Below are 19,778 nucleotides of genomic sequence, written 5' to 3'. Positions count from 1 at the left end.
TTTAACCAATATAATAGATAGATCAAGGATAGAAAGTCACACAATCAAATGTGTAAGTAACATTAACCCAAGTTCTACATCAATAGATAATTCAACCAAATCCCAAACACATATGTCAACCAAAGGGTCTAAGTCTATGTTGAACACCATATCGACTAGGAGTTAAACAAATAACTCAAGATGACTAAATCATTGATCATTATTCATTGACTAAATTGACAAAATAAAAGGTGTTAACAACTTCTATAAAGTAAAAGTCACATGCATGATGCATTATCACATATATATAACACACATGCAAAAATATTATCAAAATAGATAAAAGAGTGATCTATACATATCTGTCTACATCCTCATAGGAAGACCATATTCTCATACACTTGCCTCATAGGCCAAAAATTCAAATTAGGTTAGTCAAAAGTTGTCTACAATTAGTTGAGTCAACAAGTAGATACAATATCTTCCAATTAATTTTGCAACTTCATTCTACTTTCCAACATACATGTCAAAATGATAGATGCAAATAAAGTTACATTTCATAACCAATTATCGACCAAATTGTTGAACACAATATATCATCACATGACTATGCCATAAATGAAAATATTAGAAGAAGTTGACCTACATGTCCAACTTTATTCTATCATATGTAAAACCATGTCCTGCTAAGCAATTGCCACATTATCATTTGCAAGAATCACATAAATAAGAAAACCCATAGCTTGATTAGTTAACATCTATTTCACTACCATAATCAAGGATTAACAATAATTATCCATTTAAAAATGTAACACATGACATTATCCAAGGAATCCATCCATCAAATGCATGATTTAATAAATATACAAAGTATAATGTAAAGCATCATACCTCAATGGGCATTATAGAAAATGTCGACCTACACATTAGACATGGAAAAATAAGCACATCATACATGTGCAGTGTCATCTATCATATGATCAACACCATTAAATAAATCATCTAAGCATGCTCACCAATCACTCGCAAGGATCAGTATTCCAATTTTTATCGAGTGACCTTAGGCCCTCAAGCCCATTTTTTCACCATAGTGTGCTTAACCAACATATAAGCATGTGTTGTGATGTATGGACTTTATGCCATTAAATCATCACATAATTTATGGTTTGAGGTGCTTTAACCTCACCAACCATAGAGTGAATACTTCCCCCAAGATTCTTCTTAACATGAAGAATGCCCCTGACCCTGGCACAAGAAGCCTACCTTCTCAGAACAAGATGGGTCGAATGAATCTAGTGTAGCCGTGAAACACACTACATTGCAACAATGTGCCTAATAGCCTAATCAGATAATGTAGCAGGGAATAAATAAATAAACAAACTACACATATGTAGTAAAACCAAATAAGAATAACCATGTACACATATGCAATATCTGGAAAAAAAAATGGCTTGGCCAAGCACTTTTAAAATCCAAAATTACCTATAGAAGAAACAAGAACAACATGTATCCATTCTACAGAATTTGCAGATAGAGAAACTAACCATGAAGATATCCATCTCTCTATCCCATAATCACTACATTGTACCCAACCATGAGGGGATATACACAACATTTTTTAGTACTAGCATTACCCTGGCAGGAAGAGTGGAGAAATGAAAGCAACACTTTTACCCTTCCCTGTTTGTCCATATTTGGCACCCACACCGAAAAGTGTAAGCTTTCCAAACTAAAACATAATAAAATAAATGCAAAAGGAAGAATGACATGTTCTTCACAATCTACTCCTTTCAGCATCACTTCAATGTTCCACACAAAAAATGACATCATAGATCACATCACTTCCAAATCACAGGACTAGCATCATCAAAAACACACACACACACACCCTAGCAACCTCAAGATCAAGAAATATTGAAAACAAGATTCATAATTCTCAAGTCAAAGTCCAAAAAGGAAATACAAAATCAAAATAAAAGTGAACAAGAGTCACAGTAAATAGGTCACATAAGAAATTGGTGGCTCGGTGGTCGTAAAGAACATAAACATTTCAAGCTAGTCCTTCATCACATCCAAGTTCATGAAACCGAACATAGTAAAATGAAAACCCAATTCACTTAAACATAATGACTCTCACTAGTCACCAAGAGGGAGTAGATGTTTAACAAAACTTTGCATCCAAGGGTCACTAAGAACATAACCAAACTTCTCATGCATCACATGTAATTTATCTTAATAATCACACATTTCTAAATGCATAATGGAACATGCAATACTTTTGCCAATGAAATCCTTGTTCTTCCTACTTATTATATTAGGTTAATCAATGAACCTCATGAATCTAGGACAAAATAGAATTAAATTTTTGCACCAAATGTGCATTACATGTCAAAATAAAAAGTCATTTTTCATTGCTCTCACAAGCCAAATCTTCATTTGATAGGCTCTTATAGCCTACTGTAAAAAGGCAACAATCCTTTGATTATCTCAATAGTTAAATTTAATACTCCAATGCACATATTATACTATCACATGGTTAAAAGTAAATATAAGCATAAATATATGAGGTATACGATTTACCAATCATTCCATAAACTTTCCATTTTGACAATTGTTACGGAATGCAATTTTAACTCAAAATCATGACATGTATAAGGAACATCATATCCTTCTAAGAGGCACAACATGTAACCTATGTCATCAACTCATAAAACATAAAGTAAACAAGTCAACTTACAGTTGTATGTCTAGCATAGTCAACTCAAGGCCCAAGTGTGGAACCAAGAGCTCTGATACCATATGTAATAACTAACCATTACCACATTAGTAGTCTCCATAAAATTCGAGAAAATTCAGCGAGAGTCAAAGTCCTTTGAATATTCACCATTTAACATTAGTTGATTAACTATCATTAACTTTAGCAAAAATGATACATATACATATATATGCTCAAATTTTAAGGAAACTGTAAATTCGTTACCAAAATACTAATACCAGATGCTAGGTGGTCTAACCATGATGTCCAAGTTGAAATGAGCTCTAGAACCTGTCTAAGATCACAAGGGTGAGAATATTGTAGGAGTGCTTTACCACCCTACCACAAAACTATTAAGCTTCCCCAGAATCTTTCTTGACATGAAAGATACCCAGCCCGACAACGAGATAGTCTAAACAAGTAAAACTAAGAGAAAGGTAATAGAATTGTGTGGTAAACAATATCATGTCCTAAAACCATTCATAGCCACTCATAAACTCATAAATCACATAATTAGATCAGGATCCAACTTATAATAAATCAAATAAATTAATCATCCTTGTTTCCAATTTCACACCACAACCTTCATATGTGCATGCGAAATATGTAAGTAACCATCATAAGCAAGTCATAAAGTGGTATCATTAGATGTGTCACATAAAGCCATCCCATAACTAATATGGTAAATAGGATTAAGGAGCAAATGATCACATAGTCAAGTATATATGAGAGCAACATTGCCTTAAAAAGTCTATAACATATTATTCCTAGCATCTTCTAAAAATTGATCAATGTGCATAAAAATAGGTATTGCAATAGACAAGTTTAAACAATCTATAAACAAGCATTTCAACCAAATTAGGCAACATTGTATGACCAAACATTGCTACAGAGATTCAGTTAAATATTCAAGGTTTATCTGAATTTCCAATGTTTTTCTAAGTATCATAATTATTTTTCTAAGGATATGATATGCAATAATTCTTTCATTTAATGTAACCAAATATTGATGCCCATGAAGTCAACACATAACTTTTCAATAATGAAATATTTCATAATCATTGCAATATATTACATGCTAGTTTTGAGTTTCCTTCTTTTTAATATCCATCTAACACTTCAAAATGGAAAATGTTGAGTCCTATGAGTAATGGAAGAAATTATACCTCCCATCACACAACTTAGCTTACTATAAATGCTCTCCTTAAAATCAATATTTTCTATACTATTTTGTTTATCCCTCTATTTCAACGAATTTTGAACAACTATTCATGCTCTTCATTTTATTTGAGAAGAGAAGAACTAGATACATGGCATCAAAATCGGTTGCTTCCCTCTTGCATGTTTTGTAGCTTATAATAAATATGTATCATAGAAGAGAATTAGGAGAAAGGTATCATGTTCCAGTAACCATCATCTTTCCATTCTTTGTTAGGGCAATTGTATTTGCATGCAACACCAAAGATGACCTCTCCAAACTAAATGGTAACTGATCCAATCCACTATATCTAGAATTAACGATAACCAATTCTAATCATTAATTATAATTATAAAATTGGTTCATTTTCCATCCATGTGGAAATGTGATGCCGAGTATTCTGCAAGAGGAAGTTGGTTGTGACAGTTATCATGGTGTATGATGGGAAGTGGCTTGCAATAACACATTATATGTTGTATTAATAAGTGATAGTATTTCATTAAAATGATTTAGATAAACTAATAAGAGGTAGTGTATTACCCCTCCCATGCTTCAAGTGCTAGTATAGGATAGGATGGGAAAAGAGAGGATGCTTGGTTGAGTTCTTGCCTAGTTGGTATGCCTTGTTTGTAAGAAAGGATATTGATCTGCCACATAGAGTCACTAAGGGGATGGAGTCCAGAGAGACTACCAAGGTAACCTTAGAGTTGGCTCATATGATGACACTTTCCCACATACATATTAGTTTTCCTTTGTGTCTTTGTTGCCTCTAGTATTAGGTGTCATTTGTGTGTACTTGGTACCTTTAAGATAGATTGCTATCATGATTCCTTGACCTAGTTCTTATTACAATTTTTATTGTTATCCATTTAGGTTCCATGAGGTTTGGTGGTAGTGTTTCTTATACCATTGAGATATGACATATAGATGTCATTTTTGGAGGTACTTGTGGAATTGTTGTATTCTTCTAATCTTGTGATTATGTTCTATGGTCATATTCTTATTTATTGTACTCGAATTATTTGAGATCCTATGAGATGTTGTATCTTACTTTGTTGTATATTCTTTTAGCATTTCATACCCTTTGACTTGTAAAGAGGATAATTATGCATTTTTGGTTATACCATGTGGCATCTTATGTACTTGTATATTATTTCATTTGACTTTGTACTTATTGTTATTCTATGACATAGACTTTGTTATGTTTTAGATTTAATCTTAAAAAAAATTATGTATATGATTCCTTATGGAACCCTTAAGAGATGTAATTGTTAATAAATTGCTTATGAATGTATGTGAGTTATTGCTTACGCTATGTTATCTCTTGTCATTTAATCTTTGAAAAAAATATTTGGCAAACTTAGTGACATAATAGGTTAACTTCTTTTGGTGCCCTAGGGGCTTTACGTCTAGTATCAGAGCCCGAGTTTCTACATTGGGAGTTTTTGGTATATTGAAATGTCACTAGATGACAACTAGTTAACATAAACAAAACATAAACAACTATATGTATCTATTAAAACTTGAACACTTTGAACTTTAGCCTTGAATACTTAAACATAGGAAAGGCAAAACTTGAATAACTCTTGAGTTGGATTTCTTATGATTGAGCTTTAAGGTAGTATGCTTTTGTTGACTTTGTGGATATTTTTGGTGTTCTTACTTGGATGTTGTAGGAGGATGGTTTCTGATACTAGATCAGCTTTTAGGGGTCATAGCTTTTAGGAGACTATATATTATTAATTGATTTAATTTAATAAAAAATCAATTTTCAATTTTATTTAATTAATTGAGAAATTAATTAAATAGGGGAAATAAATTTAAAGATTTAATTAAACATCCAAATTTGGCATAATTATATTTATTTATTTTAATAATAATTAATTTAGAAGTTTCATTTTAATAATGAACTTTCAATGTTATTATTAGTTAAGTTAATAAACATACTTTCTAAATACATCTTATTATTTAATAAAAGAAAGTGAGAATAATTTAAATAAACTTTATTATAATTAAAATGTAAAAAGTACGCATAGAGAATTCAATTAATTAAAAAAATAAAATGAAAGTATTTTGCATATTCATGAAATCAAAACCCTAAGAGGAGAAGAATCTTTATTAGGAAATTGGAGCTCATTTCTCTACACACAAGTTTGGAGGAGCAATTTTCAAAATGGGTTTCTAGGGACGGAATTTTTGCATTCTTCAACCATTCATCAAGTTTAGAATTAGATTGAGGTAGGAATTCTATTGAGATTCTTAGAGTAAATCCTTTCGAATTACCTTTGTCTTCTCTGTGTTTATTTATGGATCTTGTTTTGGAAATTGTATTTTAGAATGAAGCCTTGTGTATGAAATAATTGATCTTCATTATTAAAAAATGTCTATGAAGGAAAATGTATTGAAACGCTCATCAAAAGATTCAATTTTAGGAAACAAAAAAAAAAGACACTGAATTACAATTACATCATAGCAACCAAAGGCAGCCCAAGCTATCATAGCAACCAAGGCATCCTAAGTAGCTGGTCACATTACATGCTCTTGGAGCCACGCTACGGCCTCACCTCAATGTGTGGTTTGGTATAGTTTTAAAGCCAAAGTAATAAATAATAAAGTTTAATTATTTTTATATTTTCTAAATTATAATCATTATTAAATTTAAATTATTTTTAATTTAAAAGTTTTTAATTAAGATTATATTATTATTTAAAAGTAAAGAAAAATAGTGAAAATATGTTTTAACTTTAGTTTAAATTAAATTGAGTTTTGATTACTATTTAATTATATTGAATTGTGTTTCCATATTAGGAACAAATTTAATAGTTATTAACAGTGATTTTTATTTGATTTTTATTTCGATATTGAATTAATGTTAATAGTGGATCGTATGTATTATAAGCTATGTTATTTTCCTAGCAAATCAACATGAGATCTATTCAAACATTTTTAGAAAATGTAGTTGGTTAAGTTGTATAAATGAAACCTATATATTTTAATCAGTTCAAATTGGAACCCTTATCAAACTAGGATACTTTTGGAAATGAAAACTTGAAAACCTTATTGTGAATCAATTTTTTATGATATTATATTGACAAACCATTTTAACTATATTACTACACTTGTTTAAATACTTGATGAGATATAGGTATTATTTCGTGTTGGGGTTTAGGTTGAACCTAGTTTTGACCAATTAGGTGTGTATACTAGAGGCTTGGGAGGTGATTGATTTATGATGTTTTTATGTATATTATTTGGTCATTTGATCTATTTTATTTTCAATTGTTGTGATGTATTCACATATTTCTATGATTAGGATTTTGATTAGTTATTTGTTAGTGCTTTCTAGTCGCTTGTATAGGACTGAGGTGAACATTGTGATTTTCTTAGTGTAACCTATGAGTTTTGATCAATTATCTCTTGGTGTTTTCTAGTAAGCATATAGGACTAAGGTAAATATTATAATTTTATTAAATGTATTGTTTATGAGCTTAGGGTAGGTTATCTATGTGTATGATGGGAAGTGGCTTGCAATGGAGACCAGAGCCCTAAAGAGGCTTCCTAGGTAACCCATTGTAAATTGTATTAATAACATTTCATTAAATGGGTTAAAATGAACTAACAAGCATCATGGTATTACCTCATCCATGCCTTGAGTTCTATTATAGGCTAGGATAGGAGTAGAGAGGATGATTGGTTAAGACCTTGACTCATCAGTATGCCTTGTCTATAGGAAAGGATACTGATGCCACATAGAGTCAATAGGGGGCCAAAGTCCAAAGATGCTGCCAAGGTAACCTTAGAGTTGGCATATGTGATGAAACTTTCCCACATGCATATTAGGTTTCTTACGTGTCTTTTTTACCTCTAGGATTATGTATCATTTATGTACTTGGTATCTTTGAGATAGATTGCTATCATGATTCCTTAACCTAGATTCTTGTTACAATTTTGGATTGTTATCCATTTGGGACTTAAGATTATCTCCTCAGCACGATGGGAGTGAATCATTTAGGTTCCATGAGGTAATTGAGACCTGACAACTTGATGTCATTGCTAGAGGCACTTGTGCAGTTGTTCTATTCTTCTAATATTTTGATTATGTTCTATGGTCATATTCTATTTATTATACTTTGAGTTATTTGAGATCTTGTGAGATGTTGTATCTTACCTTGATGTATATTCCTTTAGTATTTCATACCCTATGACTTATACAAAGAATGATTATGAATTTTTTGTTATGCCATGTGGCATCTTATGTACTTGTATATCATTTCATTTGACTTCATACTTATGGTTATTCTATGATGTCAACTTTGTTATGCTGTAGATTTAATCTTAATAAAACTTATGTATGTCATTCCTCATCATGGAACCCTTAAGAGATGTAATTTCTAATATATTGCTTATGAATATATGTGAGTTATTACTTCTACTATGTTATCTCTTATTGTTTAATCTATAAAAAATAATTTGGGAAACTTATTGACATAGTAGGTTAATTTCTTTTGGGTTCCTTGGCAGGGCATTGCATCTAGTATCAAAGCCTAAGCTTCTACATTGGGAGCTCTGGGCATATTGGAATGTCACTACATGACAACTAGTTAACTCAAATGAAACATAAACAACTATATGTATCTATTACAACTTGAACACTTTGAACTTTAGAGTTGGATATTTAAACATAAAAAAGTCAAAATTTGAACACCTCTTGAGTTGGATTTCAAACATGTTTTCTTATGATTGTTCTTTAAGGTAGTATGTCTTTGTTAACTTTGTGGACATTTTTGTTGTTCTTTCTTGGATGTTATAGGAGGATGGTGTCTAAGACTATGTCAACTATTAGGGATCATAGTGTAGGCCATCATAGAGGTCATGGGAGAGGTGGACATGATATCCCTCCTCCGACTCATAGGGAGAGTCTTGTTTAGGAAGAGAATCAGGGGGAGAAAAATGGAGAGCAACATGTTGACTTAGAGGAGGCTAATATGAGGAAGACGATGATGATTATTCTAGAGATCTTGCCTCCTACAAAGGGTGTTGATCAAGAGGATTCACATCATGTTGGAAATGAGAAGAGACAAAAATCCAAGAGTCCTTCGGGAGATCCTCATGGTGATAGACAACAATTAGTCAAAGCTATGTAGATGAGGGACCTATAATGGGCCAAGATCAAACCCTTCACTAGGCAAGGTACTAGTTACAATGTAGAGAAGTGGTTAATCACCTTGGATATATGTTTTTCAATGCAAGACTTTGACTACAATGTCAAAGAAAGATATGTCATCTGGAAATTTTTGCAGCCATGTGGTGGTATATTGAGGAAAAGAAGATATGTGTGAACATCAATACTATTACCTAGGAGTTGCTCCTTGAAAAAATTTGTGATTACTTCTTAGTGAAACAATGGCACTGGTAGAGGACAGATGAGTTACATAATCTGAGGCAATTTACCATGACCATGGTGGAGTATGAGTGAAAGTTTTATGAGCTTATACCATATGCAAGAATCAGTGATGGTTCACCACTAATGGTACATCACTTCATTCAAGGTTTAAATAATTATTTCAATGGGGGTGTCAATATTCTCCATCCTTAGACCCTTAAGGATGCAATTCATCATTCCATTCTTGTGGATAAAAATTTCACCTTAGGACATGGTGGTTTTGTGGGTGCACCTACTAGTGGACATGCACTATTTGGGTTCCCTAGCAGGGCATTGCATTTGGTATCAAAGCTTGAGCTTCTATATTGGGAGCTCTGGGCATATTGGAATGTCACTACATGACAACTAGTTAACTCAAATGAAACATAAACAACTATATGTATCTATTACAACTTGAAAACTTTGAACTTTAGACTTGGATACTTAAACATAAAAAAGTCAAAACTTGAACAACTCTTGAGTTGGATTTCAAACATGTTTTCTTATGATTGTTCTTTAAGTTAGTATGTCTTTGTTAGCTTTGTGGACATTTTTGTTGTTCTTTCTTAGATGTTATAGGAGGATGGTGTCTAAGACGAGATCAACTATTAGGGATCATAGTGTAGGCCATCGTAGAGGTCATGGGAGAGGTGGACATGATATCCCTCCTCTGACTCATAGGGAGAGTCTATTTTAGGAAGAGGATTTGGGGGAGAAAAATGGAGAGCAACATGTTGACTTAGAGGAGGCTAATATGAGGAAGATGATGATGATTATTCTAGAGAGCTTGCCTCCTACAAAGGGTGTTGATTGGGAGAATTCACATCATGTTGGAAATGAGGAGAGGCAAAAATCCAAGAGTCCTTCGGGAGATCCTCATGGTGATAGACAATAGCCAGTCAAAGCTATGTAGATGAGGGACCTATAATGGGCCAAGATCAAACCCTTCACTAGGCAAGGTACTAGTTACAATGTAGAGAAGTGGTTAATCACCTTGGATATATGTTTTTCAATGCAAGACTTTGACTACAATGTCAAAGAAAGCTATGTCATCACACATTTGGAATTTTTTGCGACCACATGGTGGAATATTGAGGAAAAGAAGCTATGTGTGGACATTAATACAATTACCTAGGAGTTGCTCCTTGAAAAAAAATTTGATCACTTCTTAGTGAAACAATGGCACTGGTAGAGGATAGATGAGCTACATAATCTGAGGCAATTTACCATGACCGTGGTGGAGTATGAGTGAAAGTTTTATGAGCTCATGCCATATGCAAGAATCAGCGATGGTTCACCACTAATAATACATCACTTCATTCAAGATTTGAACAATTATTTCATTGGGGGTGTGCATATTTTCCATCGTTAGACCCTTAAGGATGCAATTCATCATTCCATTCTTGTGGAGAAAAATTTCACCTCAGGACATGGTGGTTTTGTGGGTGCACCTACTAGTGGACATGCACTATCTAGGTTCAAGGGCACACAAAACTAGGGAACAGGTAGTAATAGGAAGCCTCCTTCTTCCAAAGGAAGTTAACTATAGTAGTAGGGAGGATCTTATCCTTGTTGGAATAATCAAATGGTAAGAATACTTCTAAGAGAGAGGGGGGGGGTTTTGAATTAGAAGTATCACACTTTTAACCTTAAAAAAAATTTAACTAAAAATAAATTTCATGCATGTAAACATATCAAACAACCATAAAGTAAACACATGCATCACAAAACATAACACCAAATTTGGTAGCATAGAAACCCTCCAAAATGAGAAGGTAAAATTGGGGTGGGCATGATACCCACAAAATCATTGCAGCAATAATGTTTGACCACTTCTGATGGTCTACCCTGTTAAAGGCTTTACACTATATCAATAGTGACTTGTTTAAAGGATTTACAAACATTACATGAAGTGCCACCCTATTAAAGGATTTTATCACCCCTTCAAAGAATCTACAACCTAGTTGTTAAGCTAACCTATCAACATAGGATTTTCCTTCTAATACAATTACTAGAGGGTATTAGACTAATAAACCCAATAGCTTACAATCCTTGATTGCTAAATTTAGGTTCTTGATCTGCTCATTCTAATCTTGATCCTCTGAGATTTGATATCTATTCAATGCCCTTATTTTATTCTGATCAACTGAATACTACAATGTTGCTCTGTTCCTCTAAGTCTTTTCACACTTCTCTTTGAATTTTTCTATAGTTTACCATTACACTGCTCTCATCCATACATACAATGGGATTTCATCCTCCTTTTTAAATATTTCAAAGACTAAAAGTTAGGTGTGGATCTACGATCCATATTGAATATTTATTTCCCACATATTCCTTACACTTTTCTTATTGGTTGCATGCCTTCTCCATTTTTCTTATTGGTTGCATGTTGATTGCATAGGAAATATAAAAGATTCATTCTTATCCTTATTATCCTTTGAGATTCTTCTATGTCAGCCCAAAAAATGGTTTACATCTAAGTTTGTGAATGCATAAACTCATATGTTGATTCTATGTTACTCAGCACATATATGATTTTGGTTTGCTTGGCACCTATTGCATTCTGGCTTGCTTGCCATCAATTGTGACTTGGCACATATAGATCACTTTGCTCATATAGTTCACTTGGCACTTGAAGTCACTCGACACCTATATCATGCTCAACACTTGATCTTCACTTAGCACCTAAAGATTGCTTGACACTTGTTGTAGTTCTATCTAGCTTGACACATATAGTGTACTCAGCTTCTATATGAAAATTGGTTAAGTGTGTTGACACTCAATTGTCAAAACTATTCTGAGACCAACAATTTTCCCCTTTGACATGAGTGTCAAAAACACTTAACTAAGCATTATGCTTGATCTTATGAGTACATTATTTAGTCTATTTGGCATATATACAAAATTTTAAAAACTTGTTCAAAATTTTGTAAAGAACAATAAACCTCAAAATTCTTATAACTCCCCCTGAGTTTATGTGCCATTTCTATTCCTATAACCAAAATTTTGTGCTAAATTTGTCTGATACTCTTTTCCTTTGCTCTATTTCTATTTCATGTGCTTGCTTGCTGACCTATTCTATCTATTATATTTTCACTTGTTCTGCCTTGCAAATTTTTATTCATATCTCCCCATTTTTTCTACCATGGGATATGTACAATCTTTCCCCATTTATTCTCCAAAAGAATGAAAGAATATAATTACTTATTAATCTCCCCTTTATTTCAATATCTCCCCCTTTATTATATCTCCCCCTTTTTTGACACTTATGTCAAAGGATACTAAGGGTTATGACCATATTTTTCCAAAAATGATACTATTTATCTCCATAATCATTTTAAGAGTTGCATCCCAATTCACCAAAGCAATTTCGAATGACTTGTGCTAGATGGTAGTCTCTGCAGCAAGATGAACAAGGCCTTCCATCATAGAAAGATTAGGATCTTTCTTTAAAATAGTCTCTATATAGGTTTTTTCTTTATGGAGTACTTCTAAGTGAGGTGTTATGGAAGACTATATCTACATTAGTTTGGCCTTAATGTTAGCCTCTTCATTTGTTAGTGTAGCTAGTTCCTTCTGTGTGTGAAGCGTTTAAAAAAATGCTTCTCACTCGAAGTTGGTTCTTTTGGTAGTTGCATGCTAAAAATATTATATTTCTCTCCAAGCTTAGTATTCTTTAGCTTGTCTCTTGTGTGAAATAGGAAAAATCACACAAATTTTTATACAATGAGAATATATTCTCAAGTATCTTTTTTACTTTATCAATTTTCTTCACTAATTCAACTTGAGATAGTGCTATTTCAGTAGATATTTTCTCATTAACTTTCCCTTGTAATTTCTTTCAAACCATTCCATAAGTTTTACATTGGTGTCCTGGTCTTCATTGGTCACCTGTTGAACAATATTTGACAATTGTTCCATTATTGGCTTTGTCTCATTAGGTGTTTGCAAACTGAAGGCATCCAAAAAGATGTCCTTGATCTCATGTAGTGCTTGCTTTAGTTTATACTCCTTCTTAAGTATTTCTTGCCTTTTCCTCCTGTTCAAGGATTCCTGCATCTTAGTAATTTGTTCAATGCTAATTGTTTTTGAGTCATAACTAGGCATGACTATCTCTTCATCTAGCTCAGGGTCTCCATAGTGAAGTACCCTTGTCACTTTCGTTGAGCTTGAGACTAGTGTAGATATTTGCAATGGAATTGCATCAGTGCTTGGCTTCTAAAGGACTTGTGTAGGAGTGTCAGTAGTTGGTAGATTAACCAATGTCTATATGGCAGCCTGCTCCTCTTCTTTTGATGTGTCATTTTCCTCATCTAATTTCCCCTGATCAATTACAATTTTTTGGGGTGTGCCTTGTGTCTGTACTATAAGATCAGATATAGAAATTTTTCTTGTTTTCTCTGTTGATGCTTTTGCACTCGACTTCTGCTACATAGTATCACCTATTATAGATGTGTCAACTATTGGAAATGGTGGTGGCAGCATTGGGAGTTGACCACTAGTAGCTATAGAGATGGTAGAAGGTGGTTCTTTTAGTTTCACCTTCTCTAATTGGCTCTACTACTACCTTTTTCAACTCATCCACACTGACCAATACAAGATTTGTGCATAATTGTGCTTGTAGTGTTGATTGGTGAAGGATCTTCTTGAGATCCTCTATAGTCAATGGATTGATGTTCTAACAAGATTTGTTAGTAAAATCCTTCATAGTTATAGTGTTTTCAAATGTGTTGATGACATGAGTAGGGCTAGGGGCTGGCATTTGTGTGTCTTGCACACTTTGATCTATTTGATGCTCATCAGTTGTTTCCATGTCATCTTGTTTCTCTGTCTCCTCCTCTTCACCTTTTTCTTTCTCCTCTTCTTCTTTCTTCTCTTCTTCTCCTTTATCTTCTTCTTTCTTCTCTTTTTCTCCTTTTTCTATTTCCTTTTCTTCCTTTTGTTTCGCATTCTTCTCCTTCTCACTGGCCTCAACCTTATTTGTTTCTACATGCTTCTCTTCTTCTCCATTCTTGTAATTTTTTATGTAATATATTGACTTCCATAGTCTTTTGGACTTATTAACAACTTATTCAATTTTATTTTGTAAAATGCTAAAGGCTCTATATTTTAGTGCAAACTTGTGCCCATGTTTCTTACTAGCCTTAGCAATTTGACCTCTAGTCAATTCTGGCATCACTTGTGCCAAAGTGGATTCTCTTATCTCCTTTTCCATTTTTAAACAATAATGGCACTTATTTTCAATAATTTCATATAGTTCCTTGGGCATAGTATTGTCTAATTCAAGAGGTGTATTCTTGAATTTGTCATCATGGCATATATTGATTCTTCTATCTTATCCTGATCTTCTCTACTTAATTTATTGAAATTAATACTTTTCAAATTAGAGAAGTCTGCATTCTTAACATTTTCACAAATTTTATCAATATGTGACATGGGAGGACAACTTACCACTCTAAATATGTTGATGTCCTCTGATTGTGTTCTTTCCTCTTCATTAGACTCTGGTTGTGCAACGTATTTTCTTCTTGGTTTCTTTTCCACTTAACTAGTTTGCTCAGTAGAATTCTTCTTCTCTTTTACTTACTCCTTGCCATTTTTAGTTGAGGCCCTTGTAGTGGCTCTTATCACTAGTGTTGGCTTGGCTTGGGTGGTCTCTATAGCTTTCTTCTTCTCTTTAGGTTGGGCTATAGACTGAGCTTTAGCTTTTCTCTTTTTGAGCTCAGCTTGAGCTAGTGCTTCCTCAACTTCTTCTTCCTCTACACCTTCTTCCTTTTCTTTGTTCTCACCTAAGCCTTATGTCAATTCCAATGGGCCTTGACCTTGTTCATCTTCTACACTCTCATCTTCCTCTTCTTCTTCCTTAACTACCCCTTCAATACCTTTGCCAAATATCATCTTTATTTTCCTCACCAGTTTATCTTTCTTCTTCAAGGTTGAAGTAGTTTTTAGCTCCATATCTACCTTGGAATGCACAACATCATATGTTCCAAAGTGAGGTGCCTCCTTATCAATCTCTTCTACAAGCAATGTTGTGGTTGCTACTAAGGCTTCATCAATGTTTATCTCATAACCCAATGGCCTTAGCCATATAACCCTTGGAACTGCTACTTGGCTATAAGTGTAATCAATGTCAACTAAGTAGTAGATATCATTGATGTGTTATTCCACTAAGGAAACCAGTATCCTCAATCTTTGTTTCATGGATTTCTTAAAATCCTCAAAATAGCTTGTCATAAGAGAGTCAAAGTTGTCGCCCATTTTCTCAATATACTCATTAGTTTGAGTAATAGTTGACTTATCTGATCTCCAATTAACTTTACCAAATGATGGGAATTCTTCCAAAACGTAAGAAAATATGCAGACAAGGACTGAACCAAACTTACTTTGAGCACCTTTTGATCTTCTGATTGCTCCCAAATTCTCCATGATTTGCTACTACAACAACTCTGATAGATCATATGTATGATCTTTCTTGACAAGTTTATATGCCACATCCACAACAATAAATGGTAGGCTATTCAATCTGCTAGATTGATAGAACTTGTGAGAAATCACTCTCACTAAAAAATCTAGAAGGGGGTCTATTATTGTATCAAAGGTCATGCCCCTCTTGTTCTATTTAGCCTTGATGTTCTTTTCAATGGCTTCCCTTGAATCACTACACAGGGTCTTGTGCCGATCTAGGGTTGGAAAACCCGTAACCCTATGCACTATCCTCTTCATTAGCTTCATGGGTCCTCCTTCTAACCATAAAAAACCATTATGTATTCTACTAAGAACAATTCTTATCCACTTGGTTTTGAAGACTGTGGGAAAAACTAGGGCATGGGTTAAACCCTTTTTCTCAACTATTTGAAATTCATCCTTAAGTACTCAATTCTCACACAGTTTATCATACACTTGAAAAATCTCAAGGTCTCCAATTGCACCTATCTTACAGCTATAACATTTCCTTACATCTTGCACCATCATGGCTTTGGGTGGAATAATGGAGAGTGCACTAACAGGGTCATTTTTATAAGCTACCTCTGGAATTGGCCTAAAATTGAGTTTTTTAACCTCATTGCTGACCAATTGGACCTCATGACCTTCTTTTTCCTTAGAGTTTTTGGACTTGGATGCCATTTTGTAAATCTAAGGTTTCAAAGGATATAAAACTTTATAACTACGCAACTTAGCACTTGAAGAATACCTTAAATTGATGAAATTTGTGCTCGATCTATGTTGAAATCTATGCAAAAGGCTTCAATGTTATTTTTCAATCGCTTCTATGCTCTACTCATTCTTTTTCTGCATTCAAAATGACAAGAAATGATCAAAAATTGGACCTTATACCTTTTCTAAATCTAGCATTAAATGCTTAGTACATATACAGCTGTATGCCTGACTCCTTAAAATTTCAACATAACTTGACTTTTGTTGGTTTTCCTTCATTTGGCTTCCACTAGATTTGTTCTTCACTCGGCTTCCATTGTAATTCCCCAACTCAACATCAACTATCAACTCAGTCACAACTGACTGCTCAGCATGCACTAGAACTTTACTTGGCATTTGAGGATTTCTTGGCAACACCTATAGAAATTTTAAGTTTTAACTTGGCATCTTGATTCATGTTGTTTTCTTCTTTGTAGTACTTATTTTTCTTGAGATTGATGTTTGATATAGCTTTGTGTATCAGTCCCATACACTTTCTTTTTCTTAGTTGGATGATTTGTGACCACTTGACCTATTAGGTAAAGTGATCCCTTCATTTGATGAGCAACACTCATCTTTCCTCTTCCAAGTCCTATTCATTTGTCCTCTGATGTGTTTCACATCTACCTTCTCTTTTCCTTTGTTGACTTCTAACTTGGGTGCCTTTGACTTTGTTGGGAAATTCCTATTGCTATGACCAATCTTCAAGCAACTGAAACATGTGGTTTGATTTAACCATCTATTGTAGTTCTCTTTAAAATGTGTCCTTATGCAGTTTTTAGGAATGTGTCCATATTCCTGTCAGTAATGATAGCTATACCTTGTGTTATAGTCTCAATTGTGATAATGACCATGGTCACCTTCTCTTGTTGCTTGATTTGATGTCCTCATAGGCTTTGATCTGCACTCAAAAGCTCTATGTCCATACTTCTTGCAATTGTAGCAGTGACCTTCAAATTTTGGTGTTCTAATAGTCCTACTCCTACATTCATGTGCTTGATGTCCTTGCTTTTTGCACTTATGATAGTAGCTTGCATTCTTAGGCTTATTATGTTGATGGGCATTCTTGCTATTGCATAAATTAGAAGTATGAACCTTTTTACCATAGAAATGACAAGTGGGTTTAGTGTTCTTACCTTTGTTGCTCCTTTCTTTTGCAATATTGGAAGACTCTCCTTGTTCAATGCTAGTGTAACCAAGTCCTGAAGTATCATTACTAGCCCTTGGTGATTTCAATAGCTACTTAAAGTACTTGATGGCCTCATTAGGTTTGTTAAAACTTTTTGCAACTTCCTTCTCTCTCTTCAAGTCGTTTTTTAGTTGTTCATTCTGTATTTTTAGTGTAGAAAAATCAACATCCTTTATATTTAGCTCATGATGTGCATTCATCATTTGGCTTAAGGTGTCTAGCTAGATATTTGAGATTCTTTCAAACTCAATTCTCTTTTGCTCCAATCTATTGGTAAGATTTCTCTTATCATCTTCTAGCATAGCCTTTTCTTCAATGGATCTTTTATTTTGTTTAGTTACCTCACAAAACATTATGGATTGTGATTCTTGTTCAAGCTTGAGTATTCTGATTTCTTTTTCTTGAGCTCTATTCTTCTCCATTGATTCTACTATTCTTGCATAAAACTCTTTGTAATCTCCATTAGCATACACTTTTGTGGTATCAATCTCCTTGTAGTGTATGTCATTTTCAGCTATGGCTATGTCCTTCCTTCCTTTCATGGATTTTCTCAATTCTTCTCTGGCTTCCTCCAAGTTGTATAGAGCGAGGTGCATATCAATCACCTAATTCTCTATAACCTTCCCAAGTTTGAAGACTTCCATCTTTAGATCTTTTCTCTAAGTTGTTAGGCTTCTCCTTGTGAGAACTCAGCTTTTATACCAATTGTTGGAATAATCAAATGGGAAGAATACTTCTAAGAGGGGGGGTGAATCAGAAGTATGACACTTTTAACCTTAAAAATTTTTTAACTAAAAATAAATTTCATGCATGTAAACATATCAAACAATCATAAAGTAAACACATGCATCACAACACATAACACCAAATTTGGTAACCCAAAAACACTCCAAAATGAGAAGGTAAAGCTAGGGTGGGGATGGTATCCACAAAATCACTGCAACAATAATGTGTGACCACTTCTGATGGTCTGCCCTATTAAAGGCTTTACACTGTATCAATAGTGACTTGTTTAAAAATTTTACAAACACTTTACATCAAGTGCCACCCTGTTAAAGGATTTTATCACCTCTTCAAAGGATCTACAACCTAGCTATTAAGCTAGCCTATCAACATAGGATTTTCCTTCTAATACAATTGCTAAAGAGTATTAGACTAATAAACTTGATAGTTTACAATCCTTGATTGTTGAATTTAGGCTCTTGATCTTCTCATTCTGATCTTGACCCTTTGAGATTTGACATCTATTTGATGCCCTTGTTCTATTCTGATCAACTAAATACTACAATGTTGCTTTGTTCCTCTAAGTCTTTTCACACTTCTCTCTAAATGTCACTATAGTTTACCCTTACACTACTCTCATCCATGCATACAATGGGACTTCATCCTCCTTTTTAAATATTTTGAAGACTTAGGGTTAGGTATGGATCTAAGATCCATATTGAATCTTTATTTCTTGCACATTCCTTGCACTTTTCTTATTGGTTGCATTCCTTCTCCATTTTTCTTATTGGTTGCATGCTAATTACATAGGAAATATGAAAGATTCATTCTTATCCTTATTATCCTTTGAGATTCTTCTATGTCGATCCAAATAATGGTTTACATCTAAGTTTGTAAAGGCACAAACTCATATGTTGGTTCTGTGTTAGTCAGCACATACTGGATTACTGGCGCTCAACACATATATGATTCTAGTTTTCTTGGCACCTATTACATTTTGGCTTGCTTGACATCAATTGTGACTTGACACATATAAATCACTCAGCTCATATAGTTCACTCAGCACCTAAAGTCACTTAGCACCTATATCATGCTCAGCACTTGATCTTCACTTAGCACCTAAAGATTTCTCAGCACCTATTGTAGTTCTATCTAGCTTGGCATGTATAGTGTACTTGACTTCTATATGAAAATTGGTTAAGTGTGTTAACACTCAATTGTCAAAACTATTATGAGACCAATAATCCTCTAGTACGGAGTGGTGGCAATTGTCCACACTTTAGGGATTCTCATTACTCTTAGTACAATAAGC

Source organism: Cupressus sempervirens, chromosome 3 (assembly GCF_028749045.1).
Source record: "Cupressus sempervirens isolate cs-2001-9-10 chromosome 3, ASM2874904v1, whole genome shotgun sequence".
Lineage (NCBI taxonomy): Eukaryota > Viridiplantae > Streptophyta > Pinopsida > Cupressales > Cupressaceae > Cupressus > Cupressus sempervirens.
The sequence above is the reverse complement of the archived record's forward strand: the minus strand, read 5'-3'. Positions refer to the sequence as shown.